The 21,435-nt window shown below is 43.0% G+C and overlaps 1 protein-coding gene and 1 pseudogene across 2 annotated transcripts in view; one reads left to right on the forward strand and one right to left on the reverse strand.

Annotated features, from left to right (window-relative positions):
• LOC126292057 (organic solute transporter alpha-like protein) overlaps positions 1–21,435 on the reverse strand; it is a 336,266-nt gene that overhangs the window by 136,217 nt on the left and 178,614 nt on the right. The gene's annotated exons all lie outside the window — the stretch shown is intronic.
• On the forward strand, positions 18,172–18,289 carry LOC126292323 (5S ribosomal RNA; annotated as a pseudogene).

Consider the following 21,435-nt stretch of genomic DNA (forward strand, 5'->3'; position numbering starts at 1 on the left):
TGCGTGATAATGTAATCACATGTCAGTTTTAGTATAATGTATTTGTCCAATGAATACCCGTTTATCATCTGCATTTCTTCTTGGTGTAGCAATTTTAATGGCCAGTAGTGTATATTTGCAACCGGAGGCCTCTGAATGATAGTGTGTAACAAGGTGAAGGGTAATGAAGCGATGTCGGTACATGAGAAACAGCGTGCTGTAAATGAGTTTCCAATTCGTAGAGGTCGTCCACATATGGGTCAACTTCTCCTTCAGAATGACAATGCCATACTACACACGAGCAGTGCGAAATCTGCAACAGTCCGACACCTTGGGTTCACTGTCATCGACCATCCTCCATACAGCCCCAACTTGGCCCCATCCGATTTTTATCTGTTTCCAAATCTTAAAGAACACTTTCGAGGACATATCTTTGACAATGATGAAGTGCTGCGAACAAAGATGACGTTGTGACTCTGTGAACAAAGTCAAACGTTCTACAGTGACGGTATCAAGAAGCTGGTATCTTGGTGAGAGAACTGTATTCATCACCAGGGTGGCTTTGTTGAGAAATGAATGTGCAGACATGAAGAGTAAAGATGTAGAATATGAATAACTTCTGTTTTACTTAAAAAGCATTAAGAGCTCCCACAAAAGAATTCTAAGGCTTTTCGGGACACCCTCGTAAACAGCTCTCCAATGTCATGACTAAAGACAACGGTGGATGGCCACATGACCTCCTCATACCAGTTCTACAGAAGGCACAGAGCCTGCTGTATTTACTTGGATGAGCTTATATGTGGGGCACTCGAAAAGTAATGCAAGACATTTTTTCGCGGTTGGTTTCGGTTGAAAAAACGCAGAATTTCTTATGGGACATAATGGAATATTCCCGCTTCAGCCACTACAGTTTCATTAAGTTCCGATTGGTGGCGGTGAGACACACAGCCTTCAAAATGGTGTTTGTAATGGAGGTGCATTACAGTAAGAGCGCTACCACTGAGTTTCTTTTTGCAGAAAACCAGAGCATCACAGATATGCATAGGCGGGAATGTCTAAGGAGTCCTAGCAATGAACTAAAGCGGGATAAGCCGATGGAGGATGCGACTGTGATCATGGCAAGAAGGTGGCGTAAACTTGTCCCATCTCATCCGCTCAGAACGGCCGCATACACCTATGACTCCTGCAATGCTGACACGTGCGGAGACTCTCATTCGAGGTGATCGACAGATAACAATCTCATACCTCACTGTACAACTGGATATTTGTGTTGACAGCGCTGACACAATCGTCCACCAGTGGGGGTATTCAAACGTGCGTGCCCGATGGAATCCTGGCCAACTAATAGAGGACCATGAAGTGCAACAAAGGACCATCTGTGCGGAATTGCTAGGATGCTGATCGCGCCATTTGTTTGTCGAACATCGTCATAACTGATGAAACACCGGTTCATTACTTCGAACTGGAAACCACACCACCTCTCCTTCAAAGAAAAAGTTTAAAGCCGCAACCTTAGGTGGTATGGTCATGGCAACGATCTCCTGCGACTTTGGAGGGGATATTCTGTTTGATGCCCTCTCTCACAGTGGAACGATCAACTCTGAAGCGTATTTAGCTACCTTCTGGAAACTGAAGGAACAACTTCAGCGTCTTCGTCGTTGCAAAAATTAAGAACGAACTCCTCTATGACAACGCAAGGTCTCACACAACTCTGTGCACCCTCTCTCAAAATCATCATTGGACTGCTCTGTGCACCCGCTCACAAAACAACATAGGACCGCTGTTCCTCGTCCAACCTACACCACAGATACCGCACCTTCTGACATCCATCTGTTTGGCTCACAAAATATCATTGGTCTGCTGTTCCTCGCCCAACCTACACCGCGGATACCGCACCTCCCGACGTCCATCTGTTTGGCCCAACCGAAGGGGCACTGTGCGGGAAACAGAACGTGGATGGATTGGCCCCGACATCGACCAGCAGAGTGGTATCATGAGAGCGTACAGACCAACCCAGAGATGTGACTTAAGGCCATTGCAATGATCGGAGATTATGAAAATTCCTGGCAAATTAAAACTGTGTGTCGGACTGAGACTCGAACTCGGGACCTTTGCCTTTCGCGGGCAAGTGCTCTACCAACGGAGCTACCCAAGCACGACTCACGCCCTATCCCCACAGCTTTACTTCTGCCAATACCTCGTCTCCTACCTTCCAAACTTAACAGAAACTTTCCTGCGTACCTTGCAGAACTAGCACTCCTGCAAGAAAGGATATTGCGGAGGCATGGCTGAGCCACAGCATGGAGGGTGCTTCCAGAATGAGAGTATCACTCTGCAGCGGAGCGTGCGCTATATGAAACTTCCTGGCAGATTATGTTAAAAAATATAGTTTTGTAGCCAAACGAGTGTGGAGTAATATGGTCTACTAGATTCCTGAAATAAACCAATCTGCTTTCAGATAAAAACTGTGTTGCATCGCTTACTGAACGACACTCATATGTATCTGTATTACTTAACCACGAAAGGGTCATCCAGTCCTAGTTGAGGATTGCCTCTCTCATGGCTTCTAGTTGTTGTTGTTGTTGTGGTCTTCAGCCCTGAGACTGGTTTGATTCAGCTTTCCATGCTACTCTATCCTGTGCAAGCTTCTTCATCTCCCAGTACTTACCGCACCCAACGTTCTTCTGAATCTGCTTAGTGTATTCATCTCTTGGTCTCCCTCTACGATTTTTACCCTCCACGCTGCCCTCCAATACTAAATTGGTGATGCCTTGATGCCTCAGAACATGTCCTACCAACCGATCCCTTCTTCTAGTCAAGTTGTGCCACAAACTTCTCTTCTCTCCAATCCTATTCAACACCTTCTCAATAGTTATGTGATCTACCCATCTAATCTTTAGCATTCTTCTGTAGCACCACATTTCGAAAGCTTCTATTCTCATATTGTCTAAACTATTTATCGTCCATGTTTCACTTCCATACATGGCTACGCTCCATACAAATACTTTCAGAAACGACTTCCTGACACTTACATCTATACTCGATGTTAACAAATTTCGCTTCTTCAGAAACGCTTTTCTTGCCATTGCCAGTCTACATTTTATATCCTCTCTACTTCGACCATCATTAGTTATTTTACTCCCCAAATAGTGAAACTCCATTACTACTTGAAGTGTCTCATTTCCTCATCTAATTCTCTCAGCATCACCCGACTTAATTCGACTGCATTCCATTATCCTCGTTTTGCTGTTGTTGATGTTCATCTTATATCCTGCTTTCAACACTGTTTCTAGGGGCAAGAAAAATGGTTTCCAGTATTTCATATAATTAGTGAGGGAATGAAAAATTTAAATTACTCTCTTAATCTGCTTGTATGTTATATGTTAATTGGGACCTAGAAACGACGGAGAGCCTCTGTCCCCACTGCAGCCGCAGTGGTCCACAACCCCACGACGACTACCGCAGTCCACTTCACCCCTCCACCGCCCCACACCGAACCCAGGGTTATTGTGCGGTTCGCTGGACCCCCCCTCCCCTCGCAGGGAACGTCTCACACCAGACGAGTGTAATGTGTAACCCGCATGTTTGCATGGTAGAGTAATGGTGGTGTACGCGTACGTGGAGAACTTGTTTGCGCCGACATAGTGTAGTTGAGGCGGAATAAGGAGAACCACACCGGATTCGCCGAGGCAGATCGAAAACCGACTAAAAACCACCCACAGACTGGCCGGCTCACAGGACCTCGACACCAGTCCGCCGGGCGGATTCGTGCCGGGGACCAGGTGCTCCTTCCCGCTCCGGAAAGCCGTGCGTTAGACCGCTCGGCTAACCGGGCGGGCCACATAATCTGCTAACTAAGAGGTACTAACTTTCTTTAAAGGTTTAACACAGTACCTCAAGTCTTAAATTAAGAAACTGTGAACGCCTGAGGCAGTTTAACTCCTAGCGCGCAAATTACCTGGACTGTATAATATTTGAAACGAGAGCACTTAGCGACTTCCAACAGACTTTGCACGCCATCTGAAACCATTTCGAAACTCATCACATGTAGGCTTTCGCGACCGGCGTCTTCATCAGTGAACACTTTCGGGCTAAATTCCCGTGGTCGATCTGTAGAACTTCTTCTCCCTGACGTTTCGTTCTCAACTACGGAGAACATCTCGGAAGACGTTCTCCGTAGTTGAGAATGAAACGTCAGGGAGAAGTAGTTCTACAGATTGACCACGGCAATTTAGCCCGGAAGTGTTCACTGATGCATTTCGAAACTACTAATCGCTGACACGCTTGCTCGTCCTCCGCCACTCGTACAGAAAATAATAAAAGGAAAAAGCCGGCCTATGTGGCCGAGCGGTTCTAGGCGCTACAGTCTGGAACCACGCGACCGCTACAGTCGCAGGTTCGAATCCTGTCTCGGGCATGGATGTGTGTGATGTCCTTAGGTTAGTTAGGTTTAAGTAGTTCTAAGTTCTAGGGGACTGATGACTTCAGATGTTAAGTCCCATAGTGCTCAGAGCCAATAAAAGGAAAAGAACTCTTTGCTTACCACATTTTCGCTGTTGATCCAGTAAAATTTCACCGTCAGGCAGGACATTTCAGTTTATTACTTGCTTAGTAACGACTATTTTTGAAGCATATTTTTCAGATACTATCCACGTATTCCACTGATTGTACCTGAAAAACTGTATCATTGTACGGCGTATACTTTTGGAGGTACGTCGTCATAAATATTGAAGTGCGTGAAAAACTAGCCTTTCTTAAAATGTTGCGATTCGACTATTTATAGAATCTGGGGTGAGGGGTTAGTTGTCCTGACTACAATGAAACATTCATCTATGCTTTCCAGCAGCTGCTCTTATTACACATTAATATTATTTTATTGTATGAAATCGGGACTAGTTTCGTTTTTCTGATCTTCAGAAAGTATGTGTCTATGATTTCCACGTTACGTACTCGAAAGTAGAAGTTACATAAACCTATATAACATGAAATATTGTGTTGGTTGGGGAAGAAGGGCGAAGAGTTTAAATACGTCGAGAGTATATACTTTTGTTCGGTCGTCCCCCTGCCTTCACCAACCGACTTCTGTTAGTCAGTGACGTAATCTCAGAAGGGGTGCGCTGACGCACGCAAAAATCGATGGTATTTAAAAGGTCGATAAGTGTCCGACATCTGTCGTCTGCAGTCTCTTTGACTCCTGACCTGCATTTACTTCTTAATCAGTTTGTTTCCATGAAACATAACGCGTACTTCAAATAATTTTGACAGCAGCGAGTTATTGCTTATATAAATCGTAGGTGTTTGTTACCATGCGTTCTATATATTTGCAAGCGCAGCTAAAAATAAATGTATCAGACTCACGTCTTTAAATCACTGCTTTGGATTTAAGCCAAATTTTTGCTGTTATTGTAGAATACCAACAGTGACATAGACTGTACTGAGGTCGCTTCATTAGTGTACCTCATCCTATGTTAATTGCGGCTATCTACACACGATTGATTGTATCATTTTGACTACATCGTGTACCAGAGCAAGTATGCTGTTACAGACGTTTGAAGCTCACTCACTGTTTCAGTATTGTAAGTTTCCCGGCCGCTTGACGACTTTATACACTGAAGCGCCAAAGAAACTGGTATAGGCATACGTACTCAAATACAGAGATATGAGAACAGTCAGAAGAGGGCGCTGCTGTCTGCAACTCCTGTATAAGACAACAAGTGTCTGTCTCAGTTGTTAAATCGGTTACTGCTACTACAATGACAGGTTATCAAGATTTAAGTGAGTCTGAACGTGGTGTTATAGTTGGCGCACGAGCGACGGGACACAGCATCTCCGAGGTAGAGATGAAGTGGGGATTTTCCCGTACAACTATTTCACGAGTGTACCATGAATATCAGGAATCCGGTAAAACATCAAATCTCCGACATCGCTGCGGCCGACAAAAGATCGGGCAAGAACGGGACCAACGACGACTGAAGAGAGTCGTTCAAAGTGACAGAAGAGCAATCCTTCCCCAAGTTGTTGCTGACTTCAATACTGGACGGTCAACAAGTGTTTGCGTGAGAAACATTCAACGAAACGTCATCAATATGGGCTTTGGGAGCCGAAGGCCCACTCTTGTATCCTCGATGACTGCACGACAAAGTTTTACGCCTCGTCTGGGCCCGTCAACACCGGCATTAGTCTGTTGTTGACTGGAAACATGATGCCAGGTCAGATGAGTCTCGTTTCAAATTGTATCGAGCGGATGGACGTGTACAGGTATGGACACAGCCTCATGAATGAATGGACCCTTTATCAGCAGCGGACTGTTGAAGCTGTTGGAGGCTCTGTAATGATGTGGGGCGTGTGCATTTCGAGTGGTAAGGACCCCCTAATACGTCTAGATACGGCTCTGACAGGTGACACCTAAGCAAGCATCCTGTTTGATCATCTACATCCATTCATGTCCATTGTGCATTCCGACGCACTTGGGTAATTCCAGCAGGACAATGCGACGCCCCATGTGTGCAGAATTGCTACAGAGTGGCTCCAGGAACATTCTTCCGAGTTTAAACACTTCTGCTGGCCACCTAAGACCCCGTAAATGAACATTACTGAGCATATCTGAGATGTCTTGCAACGTGCTTTTCAGAAGAGATCACCACCCCCTCGTACTCTTACGTATGTAATGACAGCCCTGCATGATTCATGGAGTCAGTTCCCTCCAGCATACCTCAGACATTAGTAGACTCTATGCCACGTCGTGTTTCGACATTTCTGTCTGTTTGTGGGGGCTCTACACGATATCAGGCAGGTGCACCAATTTCTCTGGCTCTCCAATGTATTTCCTTTATTGGCTCGTGAACATTTCTGAACCGTACTGTCGTATTTATCTGGCATTCGAGATCTTTGGACAGCATTTACGGGCAACTTACTGCACGTATCACCGTGTTCCCCGTATAACCGTGTTCCTATGTGAGATGTATTCTCCCAATCAGCTACTTCCGCTCTTTAAAGTAAATATCCCGATGAGCATAATATGATGAAACAGGGATCCTGAAAATAAAGTATATGATTCATATTGAGTTAATTACGTCTTGAACTAATAAAACGTCTTATGTGCCGTCAGCTAATATATAAAAACACAACCATTGTAATTTTCACTCGAATTAGCCATTGCTCTTTAAAACTCCGTTCACTCGCTGCAACGAAAATTTACAGGGTATGCCAAAATAATATTGACAACATTGATTATGTTTATTTCAGAAATCGGGGTGGGTATAAAGGGGCAGGAGGTTCACAAACAATTGAGACGAGAGAGAGAGAGAGAGAGAGAGAGAGAGAGAGAGAGAGAGAGACGCGGACGAAAACTGACACCCAGATCTAGCGGAACTTTTAACCACCACCATCCACGAAGCATAGGTTGCTACATAAGAGACTGAAGCTTCGTGCCTACAAGATGCAGCATGATCCTGAGGACAGGCCAGAAGACAAAGCATTTGCAATTGAGAATGTGAGTCGGACTTTCTGAGAAAGGGGACGTTCACGAACGATTCTTGCTTTCATGTGTCCAGGAAGGTAAACCAAACAGTGTGAGGGTACAGGATTGTGACAATCCCCAATTGTGCGCCACAGTTGACATATAGTTTAAGTAATCGAGTGTGGATTATGGAAGCAAAGTCGATCTCAACAGCCTTCTTGATTCTAATCTACCTTCTGGTGGTCTACACCGAAAGCACTGCAGTGCTTCGTCGAAGTTGAGTTTACTGCAAACCGAGGTGGTGGTGTGCCGTGGTATACTCTAAAACATTTACTACATACCAGTGGATGCCGAGCAGTTTGTGACGTGCTGTAAGCCGTTGTGTAAGGGCTCTCAGGGGAATCTCGGCGTGAAGGAAGATCCTCGTTTCTGCGGGTCGAGCTGGTACTGGGTGGCGGCATTTGGTGGCTCGACAAAATTGGAATACGATCAATGCAAAGGGCCTTTACTTGGCATCACATTGGGAAGGCGTTATGTGCCGACAGTAAGTTATTGTTGTGGTTGAACGTAATTCATATTTACTTCTGCACGGTGTAGGTGACCATCTAGAAGTCTGTCTACACACACACACACACACACACACACACACACACACACACACACACAACCACCACCACACAAAACCTTTCACATCAATTATTAATCCCAGCCATAGCCTGAACAGTTTAGAAAACTAATGATATACATATACTGTCAACTGACTGATTCCACATTACTTTGATAAAAGAATTGTTTAAATGATCTCTGGGACATGCAAATAACTAGTGTAAATGTACTCTCTCTGCTTCAGCAGTCATCAGTTTTTTGCTGCCCAACTAGCAAAACTTGGCTTTTTGCATGCTGCTATCGTGCGGTTGTATGGAAAGTGTCTGAAGAATAGTGAAAGTGTTAGACCTCCATGCCTAATCACAGAACTTGGGAGTCACTTGTAAAGTAGAATAGCCTGCAGTCTGTGGCATATCTGTTAATGGAATATAATGCTGGTGCAGGCACAAGTGATTCAGCATCTACTGTCAGTGTTGAAGATGGAGCTCTGCTGAAGACGACCTTGTGCATTCCCCAGTGACTTTATTAATATTGTTACAGTGGGCATGGAATCATCAGAAATTGGACTGTGGATCAAAGTTTCGCTGGTCGGATGAATCACGTATCTTGTTACACCAGGTCAGTGTTGCGGCCAGATATATCTGCATCCAGATGAACAACTACTCAATAACAGGCATCATTTCACATATGCAGGGTGGTGGAAGGTCTGTCACCTGGGCCTCCATGGGACCTGTAGGCATAATGAAAGCTATGGACTACATGAAAATTATCATGGACAATCCGCCTCCCTTCATGCTCGATGTCTTCCACAATGGCAACTGCATCTTCAGCAGGATAACTGTCCATGTCTCAAAACTAGAATCATGGTTCAAATGGCTCTAAGCACTATAAGACTTAACTCTAGAATCATGCAGCAGTACTCTGAGGAGCATGATAGTGAACTCATGTTCATGTTTGCCTTGTAATTTTTGCGTAAATGTTTTGCCTTCATTAAGTTGTATATAGCTGCAGGCGTAAAAAAATTACCACAGCAGGAAAACCACACCAAGTGGTAAGAAGGTATGAATACACAGTTTTATGTGCTCTTCAAAAGCCTGTAATTACCATTTAGGAGCTACATTTATGTGTGTTTAAACAGTAAATAACATTCCTCACGTTTAACAGCCATAATAATAAAAATCCCACTGATGATGCTGCAGCTGCAGTGAAACATGTCAGCGACAAAAAACAAAATTGTGTTTTGCTAAATGCGAATTCCACTCAAAAACATATAATTCACCTAGATGTCTGCATTTGAGAGAAGGCTTATAGTTGAGCTTAGAGAGAAACCGATTTGAGTACTCGGCAAATCAGTCGACATTTGAATAGGAGCGTCGACGATGTTGACAAGAATGGGTGAACCATGGCCGAGCGCAGCGTCAAAAAAAGAAGCGACCGACCTAGAGAGATGACAGAATACGAGGACCGAGCAATCGTTAGAGAGGCACTCAGAGCCCCGAATTCGCCATTATCACGGATACGACAGCCAATTCGTGATTCAGTGATCACAGGGACTATTAATAGGTGGATCACATAAAGGAAGCTGAGCTCACAGCGCCCTTTACCCCAACTACCATTGACCTGTGTACACGAACAAGCACGTCTGCGGTGGTGTCGTACACATTCGGCCTGGAATCTTATTCACAGTAGAACTGTCTTTAGTAATGAGCCCCAATTTGAACTGAGCCCCGATGAGCAGAGAAGACGTGTCTCGAGTCACAGCAGCAGGATACCAACCTGAATGGGCAGCCGCCTTACAGTCCGACAGCTAGGAGTGATGTTCTGGTAAGGCATTTCTTTCCATAGCAGGACTCCTTTGTTTGTTATGCGCAGCGCCCTTACAGCACACCAGTGCGTCGACGATATTCTACGCCCTGTTTTGCTCCCCTTCATGGCGAGCCATCCTGGCCTTACATTTCAGCAATACAATGCACGCCCGCACAGGCCGAGAGTTTCTACTGATTGTCTTCGTGCTTGCAAAACCCTTGGTAAGCAAGGTCGTCGGGTCTCTCCCTACTGAGAACGTTTGGAGCAATATGAACAGGGCCTTTGTAAGACGGCTGTTTAGGTTTTTATGTTGGTAACGCCACGTAGTGCTCTGTATAAAAATCGCTGACTGTGTTGTGTGCAGTCTGTGGCTGGTTGGACTCATTGTCGGATTATTCGCTAGTGTAGTGTTGGGCAGTTGGCTGTGAACAGCGCGTAGCGTTGGGCAGTTGGAGGTGAGCCGCCAGCATTTATGGATTTGAGGTAGATATGCCAGAGGTTTGAGAGGTTACTATGAGAGCACGATCTGGACGTGCGTCCGTCAGAGAAGGGAAATGCGTTTAATTGGATGTCACAAAAAATAATGACTTTTAAACCCTATTAGGGTAAATACATTGTTTGTTCTCTATCAAAATCGTTCATTTGATAATTATTCCTATCAGTAGTTAGTGCCTTGTCCGCAGCTCGTGGTCTCGTGGTAGCGTTCTCACTTCCCGTGCATGGGGTCCCGGGTTCGATTCCTGGTGGGGTCAGGGATTTTTCCTGCCTCGGGATAACTGGGTGTTGCTGTGTCGTCATCATCATCATCATCATCATCATCATCATCATTCATCCCCATTACTGTCGGAGGAAGGCAACGGCAAATCACCTTCACTAGGACCTTGCCCAGTAAGGCGGCGCAGGTCTCCCTTGTCGCTCCCCTATGCTCTGTAAAGAAGTATGGGACTCATCATCAGTTAGAATCTTTTATCTGGCTGACAGTATTGGCGCTCGCTGTATTGAAAGTCAGATTTTGTTCAGCTGTCTGAAAATCAAATAACCTAAGAGTTTTTCCGGCATTGTCATTCTTCAAATACAAAGGGGAAATTTCACTTTTCAACCACCTCAGGGTGTTCACGATCTAACGCGCCTACTGGAAAGAATTTTTCACGATATCCCTTAGGAGGTCATCCAACAACTCTCTCAATCAATGGCAAACCAAATAACTGCTTGCATAAGGAAGCGGCAGAGATGGACCAAGGCGTTGCTGAGATAATTTATGAATTCATATTCCTTATTAAATCATCCAGTTTTTCTGAGTTCAATCTGATATTTACTTCATGGCGCTTGGTTTTTTGGCTTAGAATGTATTCTGCTGTTATGGACACTCCATTTCCATCCTATATGTTAAACGCGCACCTTGAACTATTGTATTGAAACTTCTGAAGTTTATTTACCTGACGGTATGAACAACATAAAAACTTTCATAATTTATTTCATCGTATTATGAAAGCGTGTAGCTGTGTCATTCATAATTCAAATAATGAAAACTGCACCAGTTATTTTTTGATGCTGAGCACAAAGCGTTTTGAGAATTTATTCTCATTTTCAAGCGCATTTGTGTATTTTCTTCCATGAATGTCTTTAGTGATGATTGCATGTGTGCTTTTCTACCTCTCCTGCGTCTTTTCGAAGTGAGACTGCAATCGTAAAGTCGGTAAAATGAATGATTTTTTTCTTTTTTTAAAGCTAATGTTAAAAACAGTATTTTGGTTTGATTATTTACAAATATTGTGCGCCCTCCATTATACAGAATATTGCACACACGCAGATCATCACATACGTTTGTTTACAAAACATGGTAGAAAGATGATATGACACTATGGCTTCACAAAGAGTTTGTATCACTCAGAGGTGTTACAGTGCTCTGGATTACATCATGTATATACTACAAGGTTGTAGATAATAAAATACATTTTTTACCCTTGTTGACTACTAAATTATCGACTGTACTTTATTTTTATTTTATCTTTTTCCCAATGATGAAATGTAGATATTTATGAAAATTGTCACAGTTATGATATGCAAGAGACACGTTTGACAAACTTTGCAGTGAATTAGTTTATTTCTTCAAATGTTTCTTCTGCATATGAAAACAGTGACAGTTTTCATAAATATGTAAAGTTCCTCATTTGGAAAAAAATGTAATCGCTAATGTAGTGGTCAATATTGGTAAAAAATACATTTTATTATCTACAACGTTGTGTACTGCAATGAAGTCTACGGGCGTAAACTAAAACGTCCCCTTAAAAAAATTAATGAATTACTGTGCCGGTAAACTACTTACGTTATTTGATTTTCAAACAACTGAGCAAAACTGAACGTACTCAGACATTTCGCTCTTTACTTATTCTGATCAACACAAAACTGATACACAATATTTTTAGCGCAACGTAATCTGACTTTCAACAATCTCTACAAAAGAATGGCCCTCACTAACAATAACCTATACGTTTCATGAATCACTTACCTCACAAAAATCTTCGCTACTCTAACTACTGCAATACAGCGAGCGACAATACTGCCAGCTAAATAAAAGATTGTAACTACTGAAGGCACTAACTATCGATAGGCATAGTCAGCAAAAGAAAGATTTTGATAGAGAACAAACAATGTATTTACCTTAATAATGTTCAAAAGTCATCATATATATATATATATATATATATATATATATATATATATATATATATATATATATATATATATATATATCAGTTCATGATGTACAATATTACAAATTTACTCTTTCTGATGGACACACGTCCAGATTGTCCGCTCTTAAAATTCTGCCATCTCTCCCCTCACATCCACCACTGCTGGCGGCTCACCTCCACCTGCGCAACGCTGCGCTCTGTTCACATCCAACTGCCCAACACTACAATCGCAAATATTCCAACAATGCCAACCAGACACAGACTGCACACAGCACAGCCAGTGATTTTCATACAGAGCACTACGTGACGTTACCGACATAAAAACCTAAAGAGCCTACTTACAAAATGTAATTTCGGGAGTATTACAGGTACTGATTTAAAGCATACATTATCTGATAAAAACCAACAGGACACCGCTCTGTTATACGAGATTGATGATTAGATGTCACTAGAGGTGGATCTGCCGTAAGGAGCCAGAAGTGTTGTGTTAGCAGTAGAAGTAACAGCAGAAAGGGTGGGTCAGGAGGGGTCAGCGACTTCGTACGTGGAATAGCCATTGGAAGTAACCAGAGTAAAAAAATCTATCAGCGACATTTCAGCCCTTCTAAAGCTGCACGAGACGACTGTTTGTGATGTGGCTGTGAAGTGGAAATGCGAAAGAACAACCAAAGCTAAACGAAAACCAGGAAGACCTTATGTAATGACAGAGACTGTCGACCATTGCAACGGTGGGAAGTTGAAAAATACCGCGTAAAATCAGCGGAAGGGATCACTCATGAGTTCCAAGGAATTGGCAGGAATCCAGTTAGCATAGTGACTGTCCGTAAGGAAATAAAGAGAATGAAGTACAGGGTTCGAGCAGTTCCTCATAAACCACAGTTTTCGGTATTCAGTGATTGGAGACATTTGTCATTATCTGGAGACTCACGTAACTGACCAGTGGATGACTGGAAACAAGTCATCTGGAGTAGTGAATCACGCTATACTCTGTGGCAATCGATGGAAAGGTTTGATTTCGTCGAATGGCTGGAGAACGCCATCTGACACTATGTGTGGTGCCAAAAGTGAAATATGGAGGATGTCGTGTTGCGGTGTTTTTCATGGTTAGGGCGTGGTCCCCTATCGTGCTTAAGAAAACGCTGAATGCTGGACATGAACACATTTTGCAGCATTGTGTAAGGTACCAGATCGGAAACGACGAGTGCATCAAATGACAATGCACCATGTCACAAACAAGTGTGTGTGTGTGAGGCAATCGCTTATGGACAGCAACGTTCCTGAGAATGGCTCACCTGCCTCGAATGCGTGCCTTTTTCCCTAAAATAGGACATTCTCCGCACATTCATAAAAGAGTTGACTGCTTTCCCATGTTTCACTGTTGCTTCAAAGGGCTCTGTAGGACCTCGTCAAAAATACTAAACAAATTATGGTCTGCAATTCGAGTTGATCATGAAGCAATACGTTAGGGTATCCTTTTTTGTTTATACAAATTTGAATGTTTTCTAGAATGTCCAACCTTTTTTTCTTTGCGGGCCCTTTGCAAAATCTCCATGTCTCGGCGTATATCTAACACTTTATGCTTAGACGCTCGCATATGGTCTCCAAATGCAGTCTTCTTATGAGCATTTGTGTGTTCTCGAAAACGTGTAAAAACGGCCTTCCTGTCAGCCCGACATAGACCCCTTCGAACTCACCGCATCGTAGTTTATAAACCCCTGTGTATTTATCTGCTTGGCTTTCTAAAGTATGTCTAAGATTCGACCGTAGGTTACTTTCTTTATTAAACGCGAACACCACGCTCGACTCACGGAACTGTCGTTCAGTTTTATCTGATATCGGACCATTTTAGGTCATAGGGACATATCTTTTCGGATTGGTCTTACTAGGTAACTTGTTCTTATTTTTATTTCTTTTTACATTCTTATAAATAACGTCGACTATAGATGGATCGTATCCATTATTATGTGCTATGTATTTCAGTGTTGCTATCTCTTGCTTTATACTGTCTTGTTCCATGGAGAGTTTTATAAGTCTATGAATCATCGAGTAGAAGTACGCCTTTTCATATTTGGGAGGATGAGATGATTGGGCGTTAATAATAAGGTCTGTAGAGGACGGTTTCCCAAAAATGCTGAACTTATGGTTGCCGTTAACTTTCGTAATCGTCAAATCTAAATAATTAATGCTGCAATTGCTCTCACGTTCAAGAGCAAAAATAATCTGATTATGTATTGCCTTAAGGGCTGCAAGGTATATGTTAACGTCACGGAGGTCGCCTCTGCTCAGGGAAATGACATCGTCAACATATCTCTTGTATTATATAGTTTTCTCTTTCAAACTTGCATTATTACTGAAAAACTTATTCTCAAGGTGGTTAATAAAAATATCTGCCATTGTACCTGCAAGGCAATTGCCCATCGCAAGCCCAGTACGCTGACAATATATTTTATTATTGAACTGAAAGTAGTTAAACGAGAGAGATGTTTCCAGCAGGTCAATGAATTCTATTATTTCTACTTTACTTACTTTCTGATATTTTAAGAGATTATTTTTAATAATATCAACACATACTTTAATAGGAATATTAGTATAAAAGTTTTATATGTATACATGTTATATAAGTGGAATCCAAGCCCACATTTATAGTCTGTTCTGTCCTCCCTACATCCGATGATGGCGGCTTTAGATTCGCCGAAACCGGTAATCAAGGAAGAAAAAGAATTCCTACGATCTTGGCTACTAGTTTATTGTCTTACAATCAGACATTCGAATGAAAGTGTCCCCAGCAGATTTCAAGTCGTCATAAACTAAAAGGGGAACACTCTTTTGACAACACGCTGTATGCTGCATTTTGATGCTGGAGATAACAACACGAGGAATCGACGGTCAGGTACAGGCGACGAATGATGGCGGCTGCTGCTGAAGGAAGTGGCAGTGAAATTTGTGGTCATTACCCTGAAGAGAAAGCGACTGCGGTTTGCGTGTCACTCCGGGGTTGTCACGCAATGGCATTGCTGTGTGCCTCCCGGTCAAGGACAAGCGAGGCTTCCGACGCAGACTCCGTGGTCGCGCACAACTGGCTGGTCTATAGAACTTGTGGCCTCCGCTTAGATGATTTATTGAAGACCTGCCGGCCAAAGCGACAGCATAGCACGCCCCGGATATCCTTCGATCGGTCGCAGAGGACAGGCTAGGATTTGGGAAGCCGTCGGTGTTTCCATTCGAAGGCGAAACGAGATAGGTAGAGGTTTTTGGGGGTGTTATGAACAACCGTGCATTAAATTTTGATGACGAGAAGCGTCTGTTACGACTTTAAGAAGCCTAATACCTATGTGTACAAATGTGGAATGAAGTGCTATCACCAAACTGACCATACGTTCGAAAGCATCATTGCGTTTATGTGAAAATCATCAGCAACCACAGCATTCAATCAACTTCATGGTATTCCTTCCAGGGAAATCAGTAATATAAATAACACTCGTAAAAGTTCTTGTTGTTGTTGTTGTTGTTGTTGTTGTTGTTGTGGTTGTGGTTTTCAGTCCTCAGGTTTGATACAGCTCTCCATGCTGCTCTATCCTGTGCAAGCTGCTACATCTCCCAGTACGTACTGCACCCTACATCCTTCTGAATCTGCTTAGTGTACTCATCTCTTGGTCTCCCTCTACAATTTTTACCCTCCACGCTGCCCTCCAATACTAAATTGGTGATCCTTTGATGCCTCAGAACATGTCCTACCAACCGTTCCCTTATTCTAGTCAAGTTGTGCAAGAAATTCCTCTTCTCCGGAATTCTGTTCAATACCTCATCATTATGTGATCTACCTATCTAATCTTCAGCATTCTTCTGTAGCACCACATTTCGAAAGCTTCTATTCTCTTCTTGTCCAAACTATTTATCGTCCATGTTTCACTTCCATACATGGCTACACTCCATACAAATACTTTCAGAAACGACTTCCTGACACTTAAATCTATACTCGATGTTAACAAATTTCTCTTCTTCAGAAACGCTTTCGTTGCCATTGCTAGTCTACATTTTGTATCCTCTCTACTTCGACTATCATGATTTTTTTTTTTTGCTCCCCATATGGCAAAACTCCTTTACTACTTTGAGTGTCTCATTTCCTAATCTAATTCCCTCTGCATCACCCGATTTAATTTGACTACATTCCATTATCCCCGTTTTGCTTTTGTTGATGTTCATCTTATATCCTCCTTTCAAGACACTGTCCATTCCGTCCAACTGCTCTTCCAAGTCCTTTGCTGTTTCTGACAGAATTACAGTGCCATCGGCGAACCTCAAAGTTTTAATTTCTTCTCCATGGATTTTAATTGCTACTCCGAACTTTTCTGTTGTTTCCTTCACTGCTTGCTCAATATACAGATTGAATAACATCAGGGACAGGCTACAACCTTGTCTCACTCCCTTCCCAACCACTGCTTCCCTTTCATGTCACTCGACTCTCATAACTGCCATCTGATTTCTGTACAAATTGTAAATGCCTTTCGCTCCTTGTATTTTATTCCTGCCACCTTCAGAATTTGAAAGAGTATTCCAGTCAGCATTGTCAAAAGCTTTCTCTAAGTCTACAAATGCTGAAAACGTAGGTTTGCCTTTTCTTAATCTACCTTCTAAAATATTCGTAGGGTCAGTACTGCCTCACGTGTTCCAATATTTCTACAGAATCCAAAAGTTCTTAGGGATTGCTAAAACTGCAAATAAAATAAATAACGTAGCATATCCTTCCGATATCAGTATTGTGTATATCCATGTAAGCAATGAATCGCTTTAGTAACATATCTTTCCTGATTGACTAAAGCAGGCCATTAGTTGACCAAAGAAAGGAGGAAGTTTAGGATTTAGCGTCCTATGAATGACATCATTGGGGACTGGAAGCAAGTTCGGACTGATCAACATAAGAGACGCAAGAATTTACCTTACTGAGCATTTTTATGCCAGTGAGGTAGCGCAATTGTTAGCACACTCAACTCGCATTCGGGAGGACGACGGTTCAAACCCGCGTCCGGCCATCCTGATTTAGGTTTTCCGTGATTTCCCTATATCGCTTCAGCCGAATGTCGGCATGATTCCTTTGCAAGGGCATGGGCGATTTCCTTCCCCATTATTAACTAAGCCGATGGGGCCGATGACCTCGCTGTTTGGTTCCCTTCCTCAAATCAACATTTTAATGACTGTGTTAGCCGCAGGGTCTGCGGCGTCTTGTTACGGTTCGCGCGGCTCTCCAAGTCGGAGATTCAAATCCTTCCTCGGGCATGGGTGTGTGTGTATCCTTGGCGTAAGTTAGTTTAATTAGTTTGTAAGCCTCGGGACCGATGACCTCAGCAGTTTGGTCGCATAGAACCTTACCATAAATTTAAAAACAATATGTTTGTGGTAGCCTCTGAATTGAGCATATCACAAGATTATTTCAAAGTACAATATTTGTGTTTCATTTCATTTCATATTCAATTTAAAGGAAGCATGAAAGCTGATGCAGTTTTCATGGTAGACCTTCTTCTGAGTGGAGACATTTTACTGTTGGTGTTCCATAGGGTTCAGTATTCGGACCAATCTTTTTCTTGCTGTCTTATTCACTATAGTTAAGTCGAACTATCGCTCTTCGCTGCCAACGCCTTTGCCGCAGTGGTAACACCGGTTCCTGTCAGATCACCGAAGTTAAGCGCTGGCGGGCTGGGCTAGCACTTGTATGGGTGACCATCCGGTGTGCCGAGCGTTGTTGGCAAGCGGGGTGCACTCTGCCCTTGTGGGGGAAACTCAACTACTTGAGAAGTAGAGAAGTAGCGGCTCCGGTCTTGTAAACTGACATACGGCTGGAAGAGGGGTGTCCTGACCACATGCTCCTCCGTATCCGCATCTAGTGACGCCTGTGAGAAGAGAATGACACGGCGACCGGTCGGTACCGTTCGTCCTTCATGGCCTGTTCGGATGGAGTTTTTAGTTAGCGCTGTTTGTGTGTGTGCGTGTGTGTGTGTGCGTGTTGACTGGTAGGTTCTGTTTGGCACGGTATTATGTTGGTGAGGGCGGCAATAGCAGCGTCTAAGAGGGCCAAAGTGACGGAAACCAAGGAAGGCAAAATATGCAGCTACAGCTGTCTATTCTTTTATTGGACGGCGTTTCGGAGACATTTCTGCCGCCAGCAACACCATTTATCCAACTGGGGAAATGGGGCATACACATATGTGGAATGCGAACCACTGAGTTTGGTGACTTACCACATTGATGAGAGACGAAGGCTAGATTAAAATGAAGACTGAAAAATCCGTGGTCTGTTCAACATTCGATACGGCGAACACACTCCTTCAGTGACTCGAATCCTGATTTCCCACTTCTCACAATGTCCGCCTTAACGCATGTACACTCCCTGGAGCGACCCAAACTTCCAGAAGTCATACAGTCTGCATGGTTACATCGTAGTGGTGAACTTAGTGGACTACGATAGAAGGATGTAAACAGAGAGCGCATGGAGAGGCGAAGGGGTTAAGGTGGATATCGTGACAAGTGGGTAATCCTGTTCCGAGTGCCGGTCCGACACAAATTTACGTATTTCACTGTTGGGTAGCAGATATGTACCAAATTGTCAAGAAATTCGCAGTCGGCGAATTAATTTAGAAAAATTTTCTCTTTCTTGTTGAAGCTATTATGTTTCTCAATTAGCCGGCCGCCGTGTCCGAGCGGTTGTAGGCGCCTCAATCCGGAACCGCGATGCTGCTACGGTCGCAGGTTGGAATCCTGCCTCGGGCATGGATGTCTGTGATGTCGTTAGGCTAGTTAGGTTGAAGTAGTTCTAAGTTATAGGGGACTGGTGACTTCAGATGTTGAGTCCCATAGTGCTCAGAGCCATTTGAAACATTTTTTGTTTCTCAGTTTCAATGGCTTCCCTGGACAAGCGGGAGTGGTAGTTGTACCCCATAGTGAGTATTCTGATGTCGGCTGATTATTTCACGTTGTCTGACTCACAGAGCGTGTGCTCCGCCACAGCCCATTTCTCCGCCTGTCCCGACAGCACTATGTTCGATCATCCTAGAGTTGACGGATCGTCCAGTCACTTCCATATAGATCAGGTACAGACCATGCGGTATATTCCCGACATTGAACGTGGGTCCATTTTGTCCTTTGTCGACATGAGATATTCTTTCATCTTCTTTGTCGGTTTATAAATTACCTATATGTCACGTTACCGCCGAAAGATGAAATATCGAGTACGGCCTTTCTGCCATACATACTAATGTTGACGAACAGAATCGGCCGGATATTCATCAGTATTTACAAACCGAAAAAAGTCAAACGTCAGCCGAAAAACACGAGAGAGTAGCCAACAGGAACTCTGTCTTTCTGAAATTTCTGGAAGTGTGAAATAGGAATTGTGAAATGCTGTTTATGTTCGTACTGAGTAACCCGGCATTGTCGAGGTATTGATTTTGCCAATTTTCTATTAGAAACGAAAAAAAGAACTGTAGTGTAATACCGAAATAGTTTCATTTCCGTATATTTATCAAAACACGTCTGAAATTATGTAACAGTCGTACAAAGGAATGTGTATAATGTAAAAATGTATAAGTACAGTAATCTGGACAGTCTCTCTATGCGGGGCGCAGCTGTTTCGCGTGTCTACAAAACGGTTTTGTAAACGTCTCTATGGCAACGCCTCTTCATAGCTATAAGGACATCTACTGTTTTCGCCTACAGCCGTTTGTGCTTCGATGTTGAAAGTTGTGAAAAGCACTGCCGGGTGTCAGGGATTTCCTGGAGTTGATTCGACTGTACCAGAGTTTTACTAGTAAAGAATAAATGGATTAAAACTTCATGCATGATTCATAATATTTTCAGTGTTTATGTCGTCGTATCTCTAACTATATGCCATACAATGTTATTTTTATGTAGGTACATGCAGCGGACCATGTGAATACTGTCTGCCACTAACTCTGTTCGTAATATATTTCGCAAAGTAATAATAAATTTAAACGTCTTGCACAATGCGGTAGTTTTTCATGCATTCAGTCCTTATGACGTCATATCTCCTGAACTATGATCGGTTGGTGGCCATTATCCCCACAGCTATCTTTGACTGACAGTAAGGGTTACTGGACGACATGTGTGTTCCAACAGCCGAATAATACATGAGAAGTAATAGGACAAGATGTTTAATTATAAACTTACTTCTTTCAAGACTACGTTGTCGAAATTCCTACAGTACTTGCTCATATCTGAAGGATCGATGTTACACCTGACTGACAACGTAAAATTTCCAAGTAATCAACTTTCTCCAGGTGTCAGGTCGTTAATACCAGTGTAGTGTACCTCGGAACCTTTCATTCACAACAAGACGGCATACCTGCAACGACCTGAGACAAGACTAAGTGCGAGATGATTGTAGCCCCTTGTGGTTCACGATTCATAATTAAGTGGGAGCTCATTAACATGTGCACGCCGCTCGCAGATCTAGCACGCAGTTACAAAGCTCAACTGAAACGACGAGTTAGTAGTGAAAACGAGAATTCCGGCAGGTAATCTTCCTACTCCTACAGTCGGTCACATATCTAATGCTCTCTCTCTTTTTTATGTCAGTCCTTCCCCTTTTCAATTTCAAACACCTCTATTCTCGTTTCAACTTATTACTCTTCACGTTTCACTTCCATACAAGGCTACACTCCAGGCAAATATCTTCGGAACGGTCATCCTAACACCTAAATTTATAATCGATATTAACAAATTTCTATTTTTAGATATGATTTTCTTGCCATTCCAGTCTACAGTTTATATCCTCTCTACATCGGCCATTATTAGTTATTTCGCTGCACCAACAGCGAAACTCATCTACCACTTTCGGTGTATCGTTTCCTAATCTGATTCTGTCCGGATCATCTGATT

This window comes from Schistocerca gregaria, chromosome 9 (genome assembly GCF_023897955.1).
Source record: "Schistocerca gregaria isolate iqSchGreg1 chromosome 9, iqSchGreg1.2, whole genome shotgun sequence".
Classification (NCBI taxonomy): domain Eukaryota; kingdom Metazoa; phylum Arthropoda; class Insecta; order Orthoptera; family Acrididae; genus Schistocerca; species Schistocerca gregaria.